Here is a 22,145-nt window from a genome sequence, read left to right on the forward strand (position 1 = left end):
TGGCTTGCTGCTTATGTGGTTACTAGGTTTCCTGAGTGTGTCATTGTGATGAAAACATCAGACCATTCGTATCATAATTAGAATGACTTTCACAGTCATGAGGAAGGGATTATGTGGCTTGTTTGTCTCAGTGTGATACCCATGAGAGTAATCTTTAGACCTAGGTATCTGTGGCAGTTTTTCCTGTAGACATATAAGGACTCCCAAATAGTATATGATGATACCACTTCGAATTATCATTTACTTACTACAAATGAGAAGAGGGGAAAGCAGATTTAATAATAATTCAACAACCCCCAAATCTTCAAGTGACTCTGTTTCGCCCAAAAACAAAGCAGGAGCTTGCTCATTCATTCTTTCTTTAATGAATATTTATTGAATGTTTACTCTACGTACAACATCCTGGGTTACAAGGAAGTATATGGTAGCATATATGACCACAGAGCTTCAAAATTTTAACATGTGAGAAGTTAACTAGTATAAAGCAAGTGCCAAATTTTATATATATTTATATGCCAAATTTATATATATATTACATATATATACATGTATATATCTCTATCTATCTGTCTGTCTGTTTATCTATCTATCTATCTATCTATCCAATTCAGAAAAGGGAGATAGGACTTTAGGCTCCAAAGTTTAGGAATCCATCATCATCATCATCGTCATCACTATCATCATCATCGTCATCATCACTATCATCATCACCCACTCATTATTGAGAATCTAATAAAAGTCAAGTGCTATGAAATGCCCTTGATTATCTCATTTAGTATTCAATCTCGTCTCGTGGAGTAGTTACTGATACTCCTTTTAACAGATGGAAGAATTTTATTTCCAAGGCTTCAAAGTTAGGTAACTTTACCAAGATCACCCATCTGAAAGAAGGAGAAGGATTAAGTCTGAGCACTTAATCACTATCATATACCCTAAATTATTTCCCCAATCCAGAAGCAATTTCTGTCTTCTCTAATTTCAAAATGTATCCTAAGTCCTTCCACTTCTTACTTTTCTTACTTGTCTACTGCTAATACCCCAACTGTGCCTTTACCATACCTCACCTGGTCTAGTGTAGCAGCTTCTTCATTCCTACTTGTGCCCTTCACAGCCTACTCTTCACACCACAGCCAGAGTGACCCTTTAAAAAGATAAATCATCCTCTTCCTCAACATACTCCATTGGCTTCCCATCACGCTTAGCTAAGCTCCAATGTCATTTCCAAAGTCTGCAGTGCCCTGTATGATCTGGGCCCTGGCTACCATTTTGTCTTTAGCTCCTAGCTCTCTCCCTCTTACTTACTTAAATCCAGCCACATGAAACATTTGTTGTTTTTCCAACACACCAACAATGTTTTACCTCAGAACCTCTGCCTAAGGCTGTAATGCTTATATTCCATTGGCTTGTATTCTCACTTTAATCATATCTCTGCCCAAATGAAATTTGTTTCTAAGGGCCTTTTATATTGTGTGTAATGGTGGGCATTTGAAGCAATCCCTGTGTGTTCATCATTAAGGAAATGAACAAGTAAATGTGGTAGATGCATACTATGGAATACAGACTCCAGAAATAGCAAATGAGTTCTACAAACAAAAACATAGAAAATACATATATGGCACTGGGTGAGAAAAGTAGGAAACATGAAAGGTCTATAGCACCATATCATTTATGCAAGTCAAAATTATACAACTAAAAGCTACATATTCTATGAGGATGCATACATGCTTAAGGACATGTAACAAATATGGGAGAGAGGGAATAGGTGAGTGGGTCAAAGAAACAAATCCCTCTTAAAATACTTCCATCAGCTATTCTCTATCTCCTTAACCCAAATAGCATCAGTTTATTCTATGATTTTGCCTAATATATTTATTTGTCAATATAGTTATTGCTTTGCTTTCCTCATTAGAATAAGTTATATTAGATCAGGGTCTTTGTTTTTGGTTTACCACTGTAGCTTCTGCGGTGTCTAGATCAGTGCTTGGCACATAGTAAGTATTCAATAAATATTCACTGAATGAATGAACTGATCCTTCTGACAGTCCTGAGAAGGTAGAGATTGAGATCTGCTTTTTGCAGATGAAGAAAGCAAACGTAAGTCACTTGTGCCAAATAAAGGCACCAATAAGTGTCAGGCCCAGGATTTTAATAAAGATTTCTGATATCTTTCTGTGATATAATGGAAATAGCACTGGACTATTCCAGAAATCTCCTTAAAATCCATTTAATTATTATGTAAAAAGTCTCACATATTTAGTGAGACACATAGCTGTATTCAGTCTATAGAAGTAGCATTAAAGAATGAACCATTCCTTAAGAATTTAGCTGTGTTTTTAAAACATTACATAAAACATTTTAAAAAGATAATGCTTGCAAATATTGGCGCACCACGGATTCTTCTGCAAGTATTGTTGAGAAAGTTATTAGTCATATAAGAAAGGGGTAGATAACTTTTCTAGGCTGACTGGCATTTGATCACTGACATTTAAAAATTCTTGATATTTTGATCTTTTTCTATGTAAATTATGGTTTCCTTGTTTATGGTATTTTAACTAAGAAAAGGTTGATAACAGTCCCTAATTAAGGTCAGAGCATACTTTGAAGTAATCATATTGTTACCAATAAAATATTGAGTTTGAGAGAGTAGTACTGAGGAAGCTCTTTTGAGAAAGAGGAAGCAAATTTGTCTATGCCTTTAAGCATAGATATTTAAAGAATTCAAGGGATTACAATTTCTAGAGGCATCATTCTTCAGCTTTCCTTTTCTCATCATTTACATAATTTGTGAGCTTTCCACAAGCTTGTCTAATAAGCCAAAATCCTACCTAATGGCTACATTGAACGTCACAGTTAACCCAGGAATAATAAACCACTGACTAGTTGATTGACGGCCAGAATTCCAATCTGCAGGAACATTTTTTTCAAATCCAAATCTCTAGACTTTTTATTTAATAATTCCAAATGATCCGTCTCTACCCATATGCTTATTTCTGATTTTGTGTATAAATAGTCACATGGTGTGGATTTGATGTTTCTTCTTCTCTCATGGCTGACAGGTCACTGTTGACATTGAAAACGAGAATGATGAATCACCTGTCTGCACACCCTCTCTATATAAGACAGTCACTTTTGACAATGTTGTTCTTGGGACAAATGTCAATGGCTTCACCCTGAACTGCCACGACAGAGAGTCACAAGATTTTGAAATGCGTTTTGAGATGGTTTCTGGTTCATAATTTTATTATTTCTTTTAATCATGAGCATATGTCAAATTGACGTCAGTTTTGCCCTGTTAGACATCATGTATAACTTCAGAAATAATTATGTTTATAAGGGTTAAACTATTTAATATCTGTAGCATTGTTTCCTCAAGGCATCTTTTTTACTTTCACATATCAAGCATAATTCCTCCTATAATAGAAGTATCAGCAATTTTACAGATGCTTTGACAACAGACTTTGAACCTGGATGGGAAATGCTGAAGGTTAAGTTACAAGGAATGAAGTCTGCTGTCCATGGTGCTGGATAACTACTGCCACCTCTCCATTTGATGCTATTAGTACAGATTCAGTAGGATGCATGGTTTCAAACTGTGTTATTTTTGGATTTACACAGATCCATATCAACTTAAGCCATCTTTTTTTTATGAAAGGCATATATTGGGACCAACTATGTATCAGGCACTGTGCTGGGAAATGGGCACACAGAAGTATATGAGACAGATATTCATGGCACTCATTGTTTATTAAACTGGTAGTAACACCAGCAATTATAAAATTACAAACTGTGATAAGTTCTATAAAAGAAAACTACTGGGTATCATGAGACAGCATAAAGTGGAGACCTATTTAAATTATGGAGGTCAGACCTGCTGTCATGTATCTGAAGGAGTAGAAGCTTGGAAATCAGTTAGCACATTGCCAGTTGATTATAAAGAGTAGTTTGATGTCTTATTCCCTTGCTGGGTGATAAGCTCCATGAAGATAGGGACCATGTGCATTGTCTCCAGGGCTATGGCGATAACTTAAAATTAGAAGGGGCTCAATAGATATTTATGAGCTGACCGGCCCATTCGGTATTGATCTAGACTAAGTTGAAGATGAGAATCAAATTGATCTGAGTAGAAGGAAAGGAGAATCAATTAGATAATAATTTGAAGCTTGCTGGCTATATATGGGATCAGATTCATGATCTTAATCTTTAAAATTTTTTTTTCCTAACCAAGTGAAATTGTTGCTCATTTGATCTCAGCTTTATTATAAGCCATGTATAGATACAAAAACTCAGGGTGCAATGGAAATTTTAAAAAAATTTACCCCTACTGTGTTTTAATAGCAATTTAAGGTAGTTTGAGAAAAGCTTTCAATACACCTTAAAATAATTCTAACTTTTCAATTATCCCTTTTAAAGGAAACAAGAACCATCATTTTGGATTTGACCCAACTCGAGGTTCAAATACTCCAAAATTAATTGTGAAGAATCCTTTCAATTTTGAATCTAGAGCTGAAGTACAGTGGCAGTACCATCTTGTTGTGCATATAATTGATGATAACTTCAAATATGGTAAATCCACAAAGCCCAGGACTGGCACTGCTGTTATAGATATTTATGTGAGAAGAGCCAATATGCCACCTCCTCCAACCACTAGTTCTGAAGTAAAGAGTTATAGAATTTAATTTGGGTCTCTGTATCGGAAATTTTCTACTGTACATTCAAGTTTCATCTAAAAAGGCTAAAGAGCTACTCAGGGCAGTACCTTCACCCACATGCTTTTCTGCTTTGGCGCTACCCCATCTAGCCATGGGACCACATTTTAGAGTGTACACCTATGAGTATAAATTGAGAGGTGAAAAAGAATTTATGAGAATTGCAGGTAGAGCATAGAGAACTCCTAAGAAACTAATTATGTCATCTGAATGATCTGAAAGTCCTGCCCATCAGAAGGGCCCACTACTCAGTGAATTTTATCGATTAAAAAATCTCTGCAAATGGGTATTTCGAAAGTTTATTATCGTGGCCGGACACGGTGGCTCATGCCTGTAATTCCTGCACTTTGGGAGGCCAAGGCGGGCAGATCCTGAGGTCAGGAGATTGAGACCATCCTGGCTAACACAGTGAAACCCGTGCTCTACTAAAACTATAAAAAATTAGCCGGGTGTGGTGGCATGCACCTGTAGTCCAAGCTACTCGGGAGGCTGAGGCAGGAGAATTGCTTGAACCGGGGAGATGGAGGTTGTGATGAGCTGAGATTGCCCCACTGCACTCCAGCCTCGGTGACAGAGTGAGACTCCAACTCAAAAAAAAAAAAAAAGTTTCTTCTCTAGTAGCCATGATATTCACACTCATGAGCACATACCATGTGCCAGGCACTGTACTGCATGTATTATATTCATCAGTTCATTTTATCTTCAATCCAAACCCCACCAAGTTTAGCAGACTTTTTAGTATTTTATTATTTAAAAAAATAGGTATGTAAAGCCTCTGCAGAATTCCAGAATGGCTCCTGAGTAATGCACAGATAAAGTCTCTTCAGTAAACATAATGGTTAGTTTATTTTGTTGTTTTCTATTCTTTGAAATAGAAGCATTGAAAAAAACATGGATGGTAAATTCTTCCAACAGAATGCTTGATTTTCAAGAACACATTGTTCTCTTAAACTGCACAAAAGTGGTTATTGTGTGTAGAGTAGATAATGGGGCATATAAACTTAAAAGGACCTCAGATACGACCTAGTGAAAACCCTTGATTTTACAAATGAGAAAACTAAAGACAAGGAGGAGAAATGGTTTGTTCAAGATCACAGAGTGGTCATTGCATACAATTCAAGTCTTCGCATCCTTAATTTGGGGCCTTCTATATGCAAGGGTGTTCCTCGGTATTTTAAAACACCTGTAGTGTTTTAAAAAATACGTATAAGTTAGACAGTACCTTCCTGTCTGTAAAGGACTATGGTTCTGTACCGATGCTACTATGTGTAAACAAATGCTTTCTGAAAACACAACTAATGCTCTGTTTCCTTTGAAATGATATTTCCCAGCAAAGAAAAGGTCTGACCGTCGTGTGCACAGCTATAAACATGTACAAATCCAATGACTGGTACATTCCTTTTATTTTCACTCTGATGGCTATTTTCTTTGCTGGGTTGATTTCCTGGATGTGTTTCCTGCTTTGGAAATATGGGAACACTATGGAATTCTGTCAGAAAATGACCAGGGAGGTCTCCAAGGCCAAACCCAAGTATGTGATTTTTCTTTCTAAGCTTTTGATATAAAGAGCTAAAACCAGTTGAGGTTTGGTAAACTTACTCTAAGGGCTTATGTATGCTTTTGAAGGGCAGAGGAAAGTACTTGGTATATAAAACCTGATGGTTCCTTTTACCAATGATCTCAAACCTACTCTATCCCAGAAAAAGTTGGGGAGCTTTCTTTGAAAAACAGCAACAACATGTTATTGAGTTCTACCTTAGAACACATGAAACAGATTTTCTGTGAGAGGGATTATTATTATCATTTTTTTTTAATGGAGTCTCCCTCTGTTGCCCAGGCTGGAGGGCAGTGGCAGGATCTCGGCTCACTACAAGCTCCACCTCCTGGATTCTAGCAATTCTCCTGCCTCAGCCTCCAGAGTAGCTGGGATTACAGGTGCATGCCACCATGCCTGGCTAATTTTTTGTATTTTAGTAGAGATGGGGTTTCACCATGTTGCCTAGGCTAGTCTTGAGCTCCTGAGTTCAGGCAATCCACCCACCTCAGCCTCCCAAAGTGCTAGGATTACAGGCGTGAGCCACTGCACCCCACCAAGATTATGTTTTAAACGAATACATTTGTGAGCCAATAAACAAACAATTTTTCATATTATTTTGATGTAAGTGGTTACATACGTGTTTGAGAAGCACCAGAAACTAGTTGAGGGACTGGTGATAAATGTAGGTACCCTCTCCACACATCTGACTGGTTTTAAGTCTATCTGAAGCATATCTGGAGCACGGCAGAGAGGACAAACGGATAGAAAATGTAGCTACTTTCTTCACCATCTAAAAATATTTCTTCAGAGTGCAGAATATCATGACTTCAAAAATAGTGTCAGACATGAGTGTTTATTAACTAAATAGAATTTATTTATGGTGCAGTGAAGGAGGTGGTGATGGTTAATGAAGACCATTTTATTCTTCCTTATACAGTATTTCTTTTTTCTTGGAGGTGGGATAATCATGTGCTGACTATTGAATGAAATTATTTTTGCCATTTGTTGACATAATAAAGCTGATATTTTGTCAAATTTTCTTTTCTTACAGAGGAATTAAGTATATTGCAGGTAAGATACAGATTGACATGATTATGCTTGAATTGTGTGATTTTTAAAATGCTACTCATCTGGTACCTGAGTTTTATTTCTTTATTTCGGAATAGGTGATGGAAATCAAGAGGAAAATATTGTCACAGGAAACAGAAATAAAAAATTAGCAGTATTAACAGTAAGTACATTTTTGTGAGCCTCTCCAGTAAAAGAAAGAGAACTACATTTTTCCCTGTAATTGTTGTTCAATGAAAAGTTCTTTCATATAAACATATGGTAAATATACTCAATCATCATAGGAAGTAAATCAATTTCAATTTATCTCCTTTTGCTGAATTTGTATGCATTACAAAACTGTAAATTCGGGTTAAGTTTTAGAATTTGGCCTAGGTCAAAATCTGCCTCAAGTACTACACGTGCATTCAAGAAAAAAACAAACAAAAAACTCTAGACAAAGGGAACCTTAGCGTTATTCACCATTCTTGAAAATAAAAATTAGGCCAGGCGTAGTGGCTTACATTTGTAATTCCAGGATTTCGGGAGGCCCAGAAGGGCAGATGACTTGAGGTCAGGAACTTGAGACTAGCCTGGGCAACATGGCAAAACCCCATCTCTACTGAAAATACAAAAATTAGCCAGGTATAGTGGTGCATGCCTGTAGTCCCAGCTACTTAGGACACTGAGGCATGAGAATTGCTTGAGCCTGGGAGGTGGAGATTGCAGTGAGTCAAGATTATGCCGTTGCACTCCAGTCTGGGTGACAGAGTGAGACTCCATCTCAAAAAAAATAAAATAAAATAGAAATAAAAATAAACACTGTATTTGTAAATAGTTTATACATGTGATTGATCTAAATAAATTCTTCAACCCTGAAGTTTCTTAGCAGATGTTAAAAAATCTACACCCTAGAGTATGCAAACCATCTTCAAATTGACTGAGGCTCATTCAGTAAATGATCCACATAAATGACTATACAAGGGTAAGGCTAGTTCCAGGAAAAGCAAATGTAGAATGAAACAAGGAAGGGCATTTTTAGTCTTCATTTCCTTTTTTCTATCTGCTTGCCTCCTTATAAACCAAGAACATTTCTAGATGAATCCTAATTGACCACAACGTTGTTTCATAAACCTCTTATCTTTCAATGCGTCCTTCCTCTGCCTCTTCCTTTAGTAAACCGATGCCAGCTCATCTCCTATATGAGTCTGCTCCATCTGCCATAACAAAATATGACAGCCTGGGTAGCTTAGACAACAAAAATTTATTTCTTACAGTGCTAGAGGCTGGAAGTCCAAGATCAAGATGTCAGCAGATTTGGTTTCTTCTGAGGCCTCTCTCTTTGGCTTACAGATCGCCACCTTCTTACTACGTCCTCACAGTTGTCCTTCAGCCTGTGCTGTCTGTGTCCTAGTCTCCTCTTGTTAGAAGGACATTAGTCATATTGGATTAAGTCTCACTCGTGTGATCTCATTTAACTTAATCACTCTATCTCCAAATACAATCACACTCTGAGGTTAGGGTTAGGATTTCAACATATGAATTTTGGGGGACATAGTTCAGCCCATAGCGCCTCCCATATATGATAAGAGGGTATGGCAGGCAGACTGATGGGGGGATGGGATTAGGAGGAGATACAAACAGTGGGAAGTCTCTTGTCTTGAGGCTGCTAGCCCTCTATAAATTAGAAAGATGAGGTAACTTATAAGACGTCATCTGCTCAAAGTCTTCAACACTTGTAAAAACAAATCTTATAAAACTGACTTTATTGCTAATTCATTGTGCTTTTTAAAGGAAACCACTGTATATGAGACTGTGTTTGATGGAGAAGCCATTGATCCACTTATGGTGTTTAAATATCTTTTGATTTAAGTGCATTTCACCTATTTAGATATTAAACTACGTGAATGAATTACTTATTCTTTCATAAAATGAGACTGGGTCCTAAGGCATACTATTTTAGGGCCAGGCAGGTAAAATAAATGACTGTAAGGGGTCAGATAAAACAGTAAATTCAATCATCAATGGCAGCTAATACTTGGGGGACATGGCTGTCACTCAGCTCCATCAAATTACTGGGGAGAGGCCTTGTGTTGCCATAATTTTGATACTTCAAAAGGAAGATAGAAATCCAAATTGTTACATGAAATCCACCCACCTTTAAAAGTAGGCAAATAATTCAATTAAACCCCACTGTGTGGGCCAAATAAAACACATCTGCCTCATTCCCTAGTTACATACTGTGCAACAAACTTCCCCCAAGTCTTACTAGCTTAAAATAACCACCATTTTATTATATCTCCCAATTTTCTGTGTCAGGAATTTGAGCAGGTATTACCTGGACTTTTTTTTTTTTTCTTTATAAAGGGTCACTTCAATGGTATTCAATTGGCAGCCTGTCTGGTCTTATGGGTCCACAGTGGCTTCACTCACAAGCATGACAGCTTGGTGGGGACAGTTACAGTTTGGCCCTGCTGGGCCCCACTTCCTCTTCATATAATCTCAGGGCCTGATATGGTTTGGCTGTGTCCCCACCCAAATCTCACCGTGAATTGTAATAATCCTCACATTTCAAGGGTGGGGCCAGGTGGAGATAATTGAATCGTGGGGTCAGTTTCCCCCATATTGTTCTCATGGTAGTGAATAAGTCTCACGAGATCTGATAGTTTTATAAATGGGAGTTCTCCTGCACAAGTTCTCTTGCCTGCTGCCATGTAAGATGTGCCTTTGCTCCTCTTTTGCTTTCTGCCGTGATTGTGAGGCCTCCTCAGTCATGTGGAACTGTGAGTCCATTAAACCTCTTTCATTTATAAATTGTGCAGTCTTGGGTGTGTCTTTATTAGCAGCATGAGAACAGACTAATACAGGGACTCTTCATGTAGTTGCTCCAGCAGGGATAGGTGGACACCCTACATGGCAGTTTAGATCTCTCAGAGAAAGCCAAGAGGTAGGAGGGAAAGTTGTGATTTCTTGAGGATCAGGCCTGGAAATTGGCATAGCATCACTTCTGCCTCATTAAAGCAGTCAGAGTCTATCCAGATGCAAAGAGAGGAGCATACACACCACTTCTCAAGGTATGGGACTCAAAGAATTTGTGGCCATCTCTAATCAACCACATCTATAGTCCAAATGGGTCATGGATTTGCAATACCTGGTCTAAAGGTTTACCTGTTATGATCCTTGGAATTGCAGAGAGGATCATACCTCCATTTTACAAAACATTTTGAAGTTTTTTTTTTTCATGCATTTCTTCCCTAAAGAAAGAGGCAGAAATAGAAAGTCATCAGAATTATTGGAAAAGCCTTGGTGTAGAGTTAGAAGATTAAGGTTTGAGTGTTAACACGACTACTAGCACTCCATGTGAACATGGACAAAGCACTTGACCTCCCTGAGTCTCCCTTTTACCAGCTGCAAAGAAGGCATGACAGTGTGGGCTTTCTGTCTTTCATGGGGTGGTTGTGAAGTTTAAACATGAATATAATAAAGTAAAAGTCATTTTGTAAAGTGTCACTCAACATGAGGTATTAGCCATTAAAGACTCATTGGCATGATAACAGCTTGAGACACTTTACTGCAAGTTAAATCCTGACAGCTCTGGATAGCTTGGCATGAAATTATTGATGCTTTATTACTGACTGCCAAGCTCTCCTTAAAGAAAGTCATTCCTTTAAAAAGTATTTTGTAAAATTAAAAACATACTGTTTATATCCTAATCTGACCTATATTAAATAACTTGGCTCTAATGAGTTCCAATTTCCAGGAATTAATTGAAAGCATACATGAACATTTATTGAGTGCTCACCTATGCCAAATATGACTTGCCCCATTGAAGTTTCAAACAATGGGAATTAACATTCTATTTTCATATTCTATCTTCCTGTGAAAGAAGTACCATTATTGTCCCCATTTTATGGATATTAAAACAAGGCTTAGAGTCTAGAGTATGGAATAAATGTGTCTAGAGTAACATGGCTTTCTTTCCTTTCAAAGACAGGGAGGAAAAGAGTTAGTGGAAATGTTTAGAGCAGAGATTGAATCTTAATAGTGGTAGAAAAGAGTCAGATAAGGAGTAGGTAGTTAGGTCCTTAGGTACAAGGGCAGCAAGATGACTGTTGTGTGATAGCCGAGGGTGGAGTGTCTTGTACCAGACTTCTTGGTGTAAGAATGACAGAGCAGCCTGCAATGGAGCTCCGTGCCCTTCTCTGGGTTCTTTCTCTACTTTCTTGTTATTATTGGAACTAATAAAAATTGCAGTGTGCCATTTCTTGTTTCCTTCTTTAAAAAAGTATATATGTATATATACACACACATACACACACACACACACACATATATATATCTAGGTTTTTTTATTAATATACTTTAAGTTCTGGGATACATGTGCAGAACATGCAGGTTTGTTACATAGGTACACACGTGCTGTGGTGGCTTGCTGCACCCATCAACCTGTCATCTACATTAGGTATTTCTCTTAACGCTATCCCTCCCCTAGCCCCTCATCTCCTGATAGGCCCTGGTGTGTGATGTTCCCCTCCCTGTGTATATATGTTCTCATGGTTCAACTCCCACTTCTGAGTGAGAATATGTGGTGTTTGGTTTTCTGTTCCTGTGTTAGTTTGCTGAGAGTGATGGTTTCTACCTTCATTCATGTCCCTGCAAAGGACATGAACTCATCCATTTTTATGGCTGCATAGTATTCCATGGTGTATATGTGCCACATTTTCTTTATCCAGTCTATCATTAATGGGCATTTGGGTTGGTTCCAAGTCTTTGCTATTGTGAATAGTGCTGCAATAAACATAGGTGTGTATGTGTCTTTATAGTAGAATGGTTTGTAATCCTTTGGGTATACACCCAGTAATGGGATTGGTGTGTTAAATAGTATTTCTGGTTCTAGATCCTGGAGGAATTGCCACACTGTCTTCCACAATGGTTGAACTAGTTTACAGTTCCGCCAACAGTGTAAAAGCATTCCTATTTCTCCACATCCTCTTCAGCATCTGTTTTTTCCTAACTTTTTAATGATCGCCATTCCAACTGGCATGAGATGATATCTCATTGTGGTTTTGATTTGCATTTCTCTAATGACCAGTGATGACTGTAAACAAGTATATTTTATAAATACTCATTTAGTACTTACAATGTACCAGGCTTGTTCTAAGCAGTTCATAATTATTAAGGTATTTTAACCTTTATTGTGTTAAATATATACAACAGAGAATTATCATTTTAACTATCTATAAATGTACAGTTCTGTGGCACTAAGTACATGCACATTGCTGTGCAACCATCACCACTATCTCCAGAATTTTTTCATCTTTCCTGACTGAAACTCTATACTCATTAAACAATAACTTTCTAATCTCCCCTCCCCACAGCCTCTGTTAACCACCACTCCACTTTCTGTCTCTATGAATTTGACTACTCTAAGTACTTCATATAAGTAGTCTCATACGATATTTGTTTTTGTATGACTGGCTTGTTTTACTTAGTATAATGTCTTTCTTCAAGGTTCATCCATTTGCAGCATGTGTCAGAATTTGCTGCCTGTTTAAGGTGGAATAACATTCCCTTGTACTTACATACCACATTTTGTTTGTCCAGTCATCCATGAATGGATATCTGCATTGCTTCCACCTTTTGGCTATTGTGAATAATGCTGCTACGTAATCTATTTAATTTTAACATTATTATTCTTAGCAAACTGGAAATGTTTATATTTAACTATGCAGTTGCAGACTTATTGCAAGATGTTTTTAGGGTATTTCTAATATCAAATTACAGTAAACATTTACTGAATTCTATGCTTTTACATGAATTGTACATTCTCATAACTACTTATGAGGTAGTGACTAGTATTATTATCCTCATTTTATAAATGAGAAAACTGTGGCCGAGAGAGACAAGGCAACTTCCTACCACCATAGTTTAGTGAGAGGAAGGAGTCAGGATTAGAAGCCAGGCAGTCTGACACAGAAACCTTTATCCCTAACACTATTCATGACCTCTCCAATCATTGAATGGCCTGGCAAAAAACCAGTGAATCAACAAAGACTTGGCTCTAGCTACTTCCATTTTCAAGAGAAAAAAACAAGTGTACATGATCTAATAAAGACAACAAGATATTTCAGTCACTTTCTGTTGATTCAGTGTTTCACAGATACTTGTCACCTTTGGTCTACTCAATAGGAGGACATTGTTACTGTAGGTTTGGATGGATGCATTTGGCTTATTTTGAACCTGGATGTTAGATGTGTGCCTCAGCAATTTGTTTTCAGTTCATGAACTGAACTGAACTGTCGAATGACGGTGTAGATTTTTTTTGGTGGTTTAGATTTGTGTGTGTGTGAAGGAAGGGAAGTGCATTATCCACTCTAGTACAGTGGTCCTGGCAGAAGAATCACCTTTCAATTAATGTTCTCTTTGAGAGCAGACTCAGTGCTGTGAAGTTTCACATGACATTTAAAGAAGAGAAATATTTTAAAATAAAAATAGGCTTAGCTATATGTGTTAGAACATACTATCATTTATCAAATGTTCCGTGGAATCTAAAATATGATGCATAAGGCACTATTTTGTTCATGGAGCCTGACCTAAAGTGAGATAAGATGTGGCCCCCTACCCTAGGTCATTAGTATTTAGAGTCTGCAGCTGGACTGTTGGGATTCAAATCTAGATCTGCCAGTTATAGATGATGTGGTATTGGCAGATTACTTAACGTATCTGTGCTCCAGCTTTCTTATTTCTAAAATGTGGCAAATAATATTTACGTCCCTAACAAGGACATTGAGCAGATTAAATAAATTGATACATGAAAACAGAGTCTGGCATATAGTAAATACTATAGGATCAGTTATTATTGTTATCATTATTCTTTTTATTCATTAATTACACCTCAGTCACCTAAGAAATAATTGGTTGATTTCCTCCTATATCAGGCCATTTTTTACCTTGTTTCTTTTCTGTTGTATATTACTGTTACTACATTATCGTTTCTGTGAAGGGTTGGCTAATTAAACCTCAGATCCTGTACATGGCAGATTAATTTCAATTAAAAAAACCCATTTGACTTAAAAACACTTTTGCTTTTCAAATAATTACAAACTCACAAAAAATTACAAAAAAAATAATACAGAGAGGTACTGTGTACCCATCACCCACCTTTCCCCATAGGTCACATCTTTCCTTACTATAGTGCATTGCCAAAATCAGGAAATTGACGTTGGTACAATAAAACTAACTAGACCACAGACTTTACTCAGATTTCCCCAGTTATTGCATATATTTATTTTTTATATGTCTATGTGTATGACATTTAATCACCTTTATAGATTCAGATAACTACTACCACTGTCAAGACGCAAAACTATTCCGATACCACAAACTAACTCCCTTGTGTTAAAGTGGCAATTTTTAATGCATGTGAAACCACATATTGCTTCAGGTTCTGCTTCTAGTTTTTCCTTTGGTAAAAGAACAAGACTTGAGAAGAAAAACTCGTCACTATGCCAGCTATCTAGCAAATGCTCAATAAACATTTCATGGGAAAAATAAGTGCTTTGCAAGTTCACTGTAACTTACTTTGTCTGGGTTTTGTTTTTTCCTTCCCACAGTCTCTGGGAACGTATATGAATATAACAGCAGAACAGGTGCAAGAAAGTGGAAGAAGACCTCCAGGCACCAGAAGGAGCCCTTGGCAAACATACATTCCCTCCCAGAGGTCTATCCTTTAGAGGAGTCCACAGCCTTAAAAATTCCTCTGCAAGGATAGCATTTTTCCAGCATCTGAATGATTGCTATTTTGTGTATATATGACTGTCACAGGCAGTTTTTCTTGGCTACCTAAAATTATAGACATGAGGCCAGCTGCTTTGTCTGTGTTTATATCTTTCTGTGGTCTTCCATTTCAGGGTGTCTGTGTGAAGGTGGCAGGAGTGGTGAGCTTTGAATCTCTGAACATGTTTTGCTGAAAACGAGATACTAAATTGACATATGTTCATTGTCTTACTTTACCCAGTAGAGTGTATGCTTTTTAAGATCAGAGGCTATTTTGCTCACTGCTTTAGCCCCAGTACATGTTTGGCACAGAGTGGGGACTCTGTATACATTTGTGAATAAATAAATTTGAATATATGAATTCAGATCTCTTGCCTTTAATTCAAATTGCTTATTCCTCCATGACTCATGGAACAGAAAGGAGAATTATCTTTAGAAAATAACTTTTTTGGTGTCTGGTAGTCATAAAAAAATTCAAGATTTTTTCAGCACTTTTCAAAAGCACAATTGATCTTGCTTTTAATTTTCTTTTTATAGCCCTATAGAGACTGACCACCTGAAAACTTTACTTATTAGTGAATTGCCAAGGAAATGTCAAAATCAAGTCTTACGAGAGCTATGTACTTAGACAATCAGTTTTAAAATATATATGGACTCTCTGATTGTCTCCTGCCTTGGATATCTGAAGATATATGATAGAAAGAGGCCAGAAATGCTGTTGATGACAGAGGCTAAATTTACATTTAGTCCATGATGGAGTTCAGCTTGGAATAATTTTTTAAAAATTAATCTTATCCAAAGTAAAACATATGAGCAATGAACTATTTGACTCAGGGGATATTGCGGGCTTGGATGATAAGAAATGTCTTATTTATCTTCCTGTCCATGTATGCACACAGAGGATTCCTTTTCAGCTCACAGACACCAGGCTTCCTAACGAAAGAGAGCATCTGAAAATAAACAGACTCATTTTTTCTTGATGTCTACTTCAAATGGGTCCATTCTCAGGAGGCATTATGGTGCAGAGGACATCAGTGAATTTGAAGTCTAAAGCTTGTGGCAAATCATGTAGCCTCTCTAAACCTTGTTGCTTCTTCTTCTGGAAAATGTATACGATAATATCTGCCCCATTTGTATCTCACAGTTTTGTCATGAGAAACAACACAAAACAATTTTGGTTCCACCTTTGGCAGTGCTTTTTAAACTGTAAGCACTATTTAAGTATAAAGTAGGATCAGTTTCATTAAATTAAAATTGGTTTCTGAGAGAGCAGTGGCTTGGGACACAGGAATACAGAGGGGGTCACTCCATGGTTCTAGGCCAGTCTAAGTTGGAATTTGTTGGTAATTAGCTGCACAACGTCTGTGAAAGGAGTATACTGACTTTTTCCAGATGGCATGATAATTCTCCACCAGGGGAGAGATCAAAGATTGTCTGGGAAAATGCTCTTCTCTCTCCAGCAAGGCTCTCTCTGGATCAATTATGATTTGATGGATATAGATGTGTGAGTCTCCCTCTGCCACCACCTGGGCTTTAAAAAAAAAAAAGGGAAAAGCATTTATTAACTTTCTTTTCAAAGTTGGATTGGATCAATTTGTATTTGATCTGCCTGTGCCCAAACCAAGAAAAATCGGTAAGTTAGTATTTGATTTCCCTCGTTTAGTTGTTTTGGGTCTCAGTTTCGGATGTATCTGGGAGAATGCATGAACTGGAGACGACAGTGGTCATTGGAGAGAGAGCTACAAAGGCGTCCACAGGGGCAGGACTGTGCTGCCTGACCCCTCTTTGTGTCATGATCAATTTGCCTCCAAACTCTAGATGCTCTTTCCTATTGTAATGACCATCTTCAATTGACTAATATTCATTGTATTAGTTTCTTGAGGCTGCCATCACAAATTAGGACAAACTTAGTGTCTTAAAGCAACAGAAATGTATTCTGTCATAGGTCTGCAGGCTAGAATTCTGGAATGAAGGTTTTGGCAGGGACACATGACCTTTGGAGGCTCTAGGGAAAAATCTGTTCCTTGCCGCTTTCAGCTCCTGGTGTCTGTCCCTACTTCCTGGACTGTGGCTACATCCCTCTAATCTCAGTCTCCCCCTTCACGCCTCCTTTCCCTTTACGTATCTGTCAAGTTTCCCTCTTATAAGAACACTTATCTTTCGATTTTGGGCCCACTTACAGAACCAGGGTAATCCCTTCATCTCAAGATTCTTAACTTAATCACATCTGCAAAGACTCTTTTTCCAAATAAGATCATGTTCACTGGTTCTGGAAATTAGGAAATAAATATATCCTTTGGGGAGAGTCACAATTAAACTATTACGGTTTAAAAATATTTTAATATTTGTGATAAATCAAGCCAATCTTTCTGAGAGACAATATAACCGTTTTGGTTTTAAAAGTATTTGAGGGCCTATTAAGTAACAGAAAATTTTCAAGTCCTTTAATCAATAAAAATGCAAACATCTTCGACTTGGCAATTTCACTGCTTGAAATTTCCCTGTAGAGGTGCTTACAAGAGATCCACAAAATGTATATAGGTATTTGCTCATGGTAGCATTGTTTGTAAGAGAAACACAACTTGAATAAATTAAAAGTGTCCATTAATAAGAAATTGGTTGAAAAAGCATATCATGTCAGTATTATGGAATGTACGCTGTGGCTATTAGAAAGAATTAGGTTACATCAGCAGAATATAAAGAAAAAATAATTAAGCATGTATTGACATGAAAAATACACTAAGTAATAAAGTTGGATAAAGTACAGAATTATTAATATAAATTTAAAAATAAAAATAAGTATAGGTGTATGTATGATATATGCATAAACTTGAGAGGGTTGTGAGAAATTCAGGAAACTATATTAATCACCATTAAATGATTCCATTTTCCTAGAAAAGTCTCAGGGAGAAAAATGCAGAGGATAAAGTAAGATTTTTACTTTCTCTTTCATAGTTTTACATATCATTGAATTTTCTAACCTTGTGCAAATATTATTTCTATACTTAAGTAAGTAGGGATTTTTTGATGGTGATAATTTAGGGCATGATTTTATTTTAAATACTTTATTCCTGGAGTTCTGGAATTTTATTAGAGATCTGAGACTCTTTTTTTAAATCAGCTTGAACCTAGGTTCAGGTCTCTCTACTGCTTGGGGTATTTTTTCTCCAATTTGTATAATTAGTGTGGCTCTTCCATCTGTCTCTTTCTCCTTGTGAAACTGATTCTTGGGTCTCCAGGATTTAGTAACTAGATCTCTTCTCTCTTCTCTCATAGTTTCTAACCCATCAAATTTGTGCTCTGCTATTTCAGAGATTTCTTTCACTTGATCTTCAGTCACTAATTCGAGTCCCATTAGTGACCACCTTCAGTTTCAGCTCATCTACTGATGTTTTAAGTTTTAAAATAATATATATTTTTAAAAAGACACATTTATTCAGCATCATGATCAGACTGTTACATTTAGCAGTCAACAGCATAGGTGCAAAAAAAAATCTGTATTAAACTCTTTATTGGAATGCCTTATACTTTCCACAGAAAAGAAACTAAAATAACCTGTTATATGATTAGTCACAAATACAGTCCTACAGTGTTTTGCCTATACACATGAGTATTTGTCCAAAACATGTCTTCTTTGTAGCAACTAAGCCTTGCCACCACTGTGTATGGTTGAGTAGTATTCTATGGTGTATATACATATATATATGTATATATATCATTTTCTTTATCCACTTGTTGATTGATGGGCATTTGGGCTGGTTCCATATGTTTGTGATTGCGAATTGTGGTGCTATAAACATATGTGTGCAAGTATCTTTTTCGTATAACGACCTCTCTTCCTCTGAGTAGATACTCAGGAGTGGGATGCTGGATCAAATGGTAGATTTACTTTTAGTTCTTTAAGGAATCTCCATACTGTTTTCCATAGTGGTCATACTAGTTTACATTCCCACCAACAGTGTAAAAGTGTTCTCTCTTCATCACATCTCTGACAACATCTATGATTTTTTGATTTTTGGATTATGGCCATTCTTGCAGGAGTATGGTGGTATCACATTGGGGTTTTGATTTGCATGTTTTCTGATCATTAGTGATTTTGAGCATTTTCTCCTATGTTTGTTGGCCATTTGTACATCTTCTTTTGAAAATTGTCTATTCACATACTTAGTCCACTTTTTGATGGGATTGTTTGTTTTATTCTTGCTAATTTGTTTGAGTTCCTTGTAGATTCTGGGTATTAGTCTTTTGTCAGATGTATAGATTGTGAAGATTTTCTCCCACTCTGTGGGTTGTCTGTTTACTCTGCTGATTATTTCTGTTGCTGTGCAGAAGTCTTTTAGTTTAATTAACTCCCATCTATTTATCTTTGTCTTTGTTGTGTTTGCTTTTCCATTCTTGGTCATGAAGTCTTTGCTTAAGCTAGTGTCTAGAAGGGTTTTTCTAATGTTATCTTCTAGAATTTTTATGGCTTCAGGTCTTAGATTTAAGTCTTTGATTCATCTTGAGTTGATTTTTGTATAAGCTGAGAGATGAGGATCCAGTTTCATTCTTCTGCACGTGGCTTGCCAATTATCCCAGCACTGTTTGTTGAATAAGGTGTCTTTTCTCCACTTTATGTTTTTGTTTGTATTGTTGAAGATCAGTTGACTGCAAGCATTTGGCTTTATTTCTGGGTTCTCTATTCTGATCCATTGGTCTATGTGCCTGTTCTTACACCAATACCATCCTGTTTTGGTGACTATGGCCTTATAGTATAGTTTGAAGTCAGGTAATGCAATGCCTCTAGGTTTGTTCTTTTTGCTTAGTCTTGCTTTGGTTATGTGGGCTCTTTTTTAGTTTCATATGAATTTTAGGATTTTTTTTCCAGTTCTGTGAAGATTGATGGTGGAATTTGATGGGAATTGCATTGAACTTGAAGACTGCTTTAGGCAGTATGGCCATTTTCACAATATTGATTCTACCCATCCATGAGCATGGGATATGTTTCCATTTGTTTGTGTCATCTATGATTTCTTTCAGCAGTGTTTTGTAGTTTACCTTGTAGAGATCTTTCACCTCCTTGCTGAAGTTTATTCCTAAATGCTTTATTTTTCTTTTGCAGCTGTTGTAAAAGGGGTTGACTTCTTGATTTGATTCTCAGTTTGACAGTTGTTGGTGTACAGCAGGGCTACTGATTTGCGTACATTAATTTTGTATTCTGAAAATTTGCTGAATTTATTTGCCAGTCCTGGGAGCTTTTTGGAGGAGTCTTAAGAGTTTTCTAGGTATATGATCATGTCATCAGCAAATAGTGACAGTTTAACTTCCTCTTTACAGAATTGGATGCCCCAAATCATATTTTTAGTTCCAGAAAAGTGTACATGTCTGTCTGTGTGTGTGTCTATGTGTGGGGGGAAGATATACACCAGTGCATATTATATATGAATCTAGGTCATCTTGTTTTGTTTTTATTGAAGTTGTTGCCTGCCTCTTCCAGCAGTTCCTTTTCAGTATTGGTCTGTTCGTTTTATTTGTTCTTCCTCAGGTTTCTTGGCTCTCTTGGACTCTTGGGCCCCTTGGATTTATTATCATTTTTCTTTGTTTACTTTGAGGCTGAGGTTGAGTTGCAATGGATCTTTCTGAGGCAGGGGTGGAGGCACTTCTGACTCCTTTGTGTGGATTGATGGTACAGTGAGACAGGCCATCAGATCTGTCATAATAACAGGGTGTCCCTTGATCTGTCAGTTCCAGGGACAGAGGAGACTTACCCTATACCTGTCAGTGCCTCTACAGGTCTATGGGGCCAGGGAGACATGGAATCTCTTTATTGCGTAAGTCCTACTCTTTCTGTGAGGAATGGAGGAGGTCATGGAGTAAACTGTATCTAAGTCTCCTCTGCAAAAATGAGACTCTTTCATATCTATGCAGTAAGGCTCTCCTATGCACATCCTAAAGTTCCTTTTGGTTCAGGCGAAAGAAAATTGTGATAGCTTTTCCGTCATTTTCTCCAGTCTTTATCTACATACTATTTGGAGTTGCTCCAGTCAAGCCTAACCCAAAGCAAAATCTCCAGGCAACCTGCAGATACGTGAGCCCAGCCAAGATGAACAGAACTGCCCAACTCAGGCCAGCCTAGATCGCCCATCTTTTAGCTGACCCACAGACATGTGAACTACAATAATAAATAATGGCTGTTCAGAGCCACCTCTGTGTTATATAGCAATAGCTAACTTACACCAGGAAAAAAGGTGAGATAATATCTTTCTGCATTTCTCTTTATATTAAAAAAGCACAAATAAGTATTATTTTAAAAATTGACCCTAAAGAAAATATTTAAAAGTGGAAAACAGAGATCTGATATAAATTTTATTAAGATAAAGTTATAGAATCTCAAAGTTAAAAGGAATTATTAGAGTGTGTTTTGCTTAAAGATAGGAGCTGCAACTTACACCCAGTTTCATCCCATAATGCTAGGCTCAAGAGAAAGGCTCAACACTTTTCTCTTACATATTTAGTATGTGTAAAGTTTTTATATTTATAAGGAACATGTGATATTTTGCTACATGCATAGAATGTATAATGATCAAGTCAAGGTAGTTGGAATATCCATCATCTTGAATATTTCTACATGTTGCAAACATTTCAAGTCCTCATCACTACTTTGAAATATATAATAGATTGTTGTTAATTATAGTCACCCTAGTCTGCTATTGAACATTAGAACTTATTTCTTCTATCTAACTGTATGTTTGTACCCATTGACCAGCCTCTCTTTATCCCCACTCCCACCCACATGCCCTTCCCAGGCTATGCTGTATGTCATTCTACTTTCTACCTCCACGAAATCAATTGTTTTAGCTCCTACAGATGAGTAGCACATGTGAAATTTGTCTTTCTGTGTCTGGCTTATTTCACTTAATATATTGACCTCCAGTTCCAACTGTGCTGTGTGTTGCTACAAATGACGTGACTTTATTCTTTTTTATGGTGGAATAGTACTCCATTGTACATATGTACTACATTTCCTTTATCAGTTTGTTGGTTGATGGACACATAGGTCAATTCCATATCTTTGCTATTGGAAATAGTCCTGCAATAAA

The 22,145-nt window shown here is 37.0% G+C and overlaps 1 protein-coding gene across 1 annotated transcript in view; it reads left to right on the forward strand.

The window, feature by feature from the left end:
* The window catches only part of THOC7 (THO complex 7), a 123,262-nt gene extending 107,831 nt beyond the window's left edge, over positions 1-15,431 (forward strand). The window contains exons 15-17 of the transcript XR_004027511.1: positions 7,295-7,314; positions 7,410-7,474; positions 14,904-15,431. The gene's annotated coding sequence lies outside the window, so the exon portion shown is untranslated. The remainder of the gene's footprint in view (positions 1-7,294; positions 7,315-7,409; positions 7,475-14,903) is intronic.
* Positions 15,432-22,145: the final 6,714 nt, after the last annotated feature.

This window comes from Nomascus leucogenys, chromosome 21 (assembly GCF_006542625.1).
Source record: "Nomascus leucogenys isolate Asia chromosome 21, Asia_NLE_v1, whole genome shotgun sequence".
Taxonomy (NCBI): Eukaryota; Metazoa; Chordata; class Mammalia; order Primates; family Hylobatidae; genus Nomascus; species Nomascus leucogenys.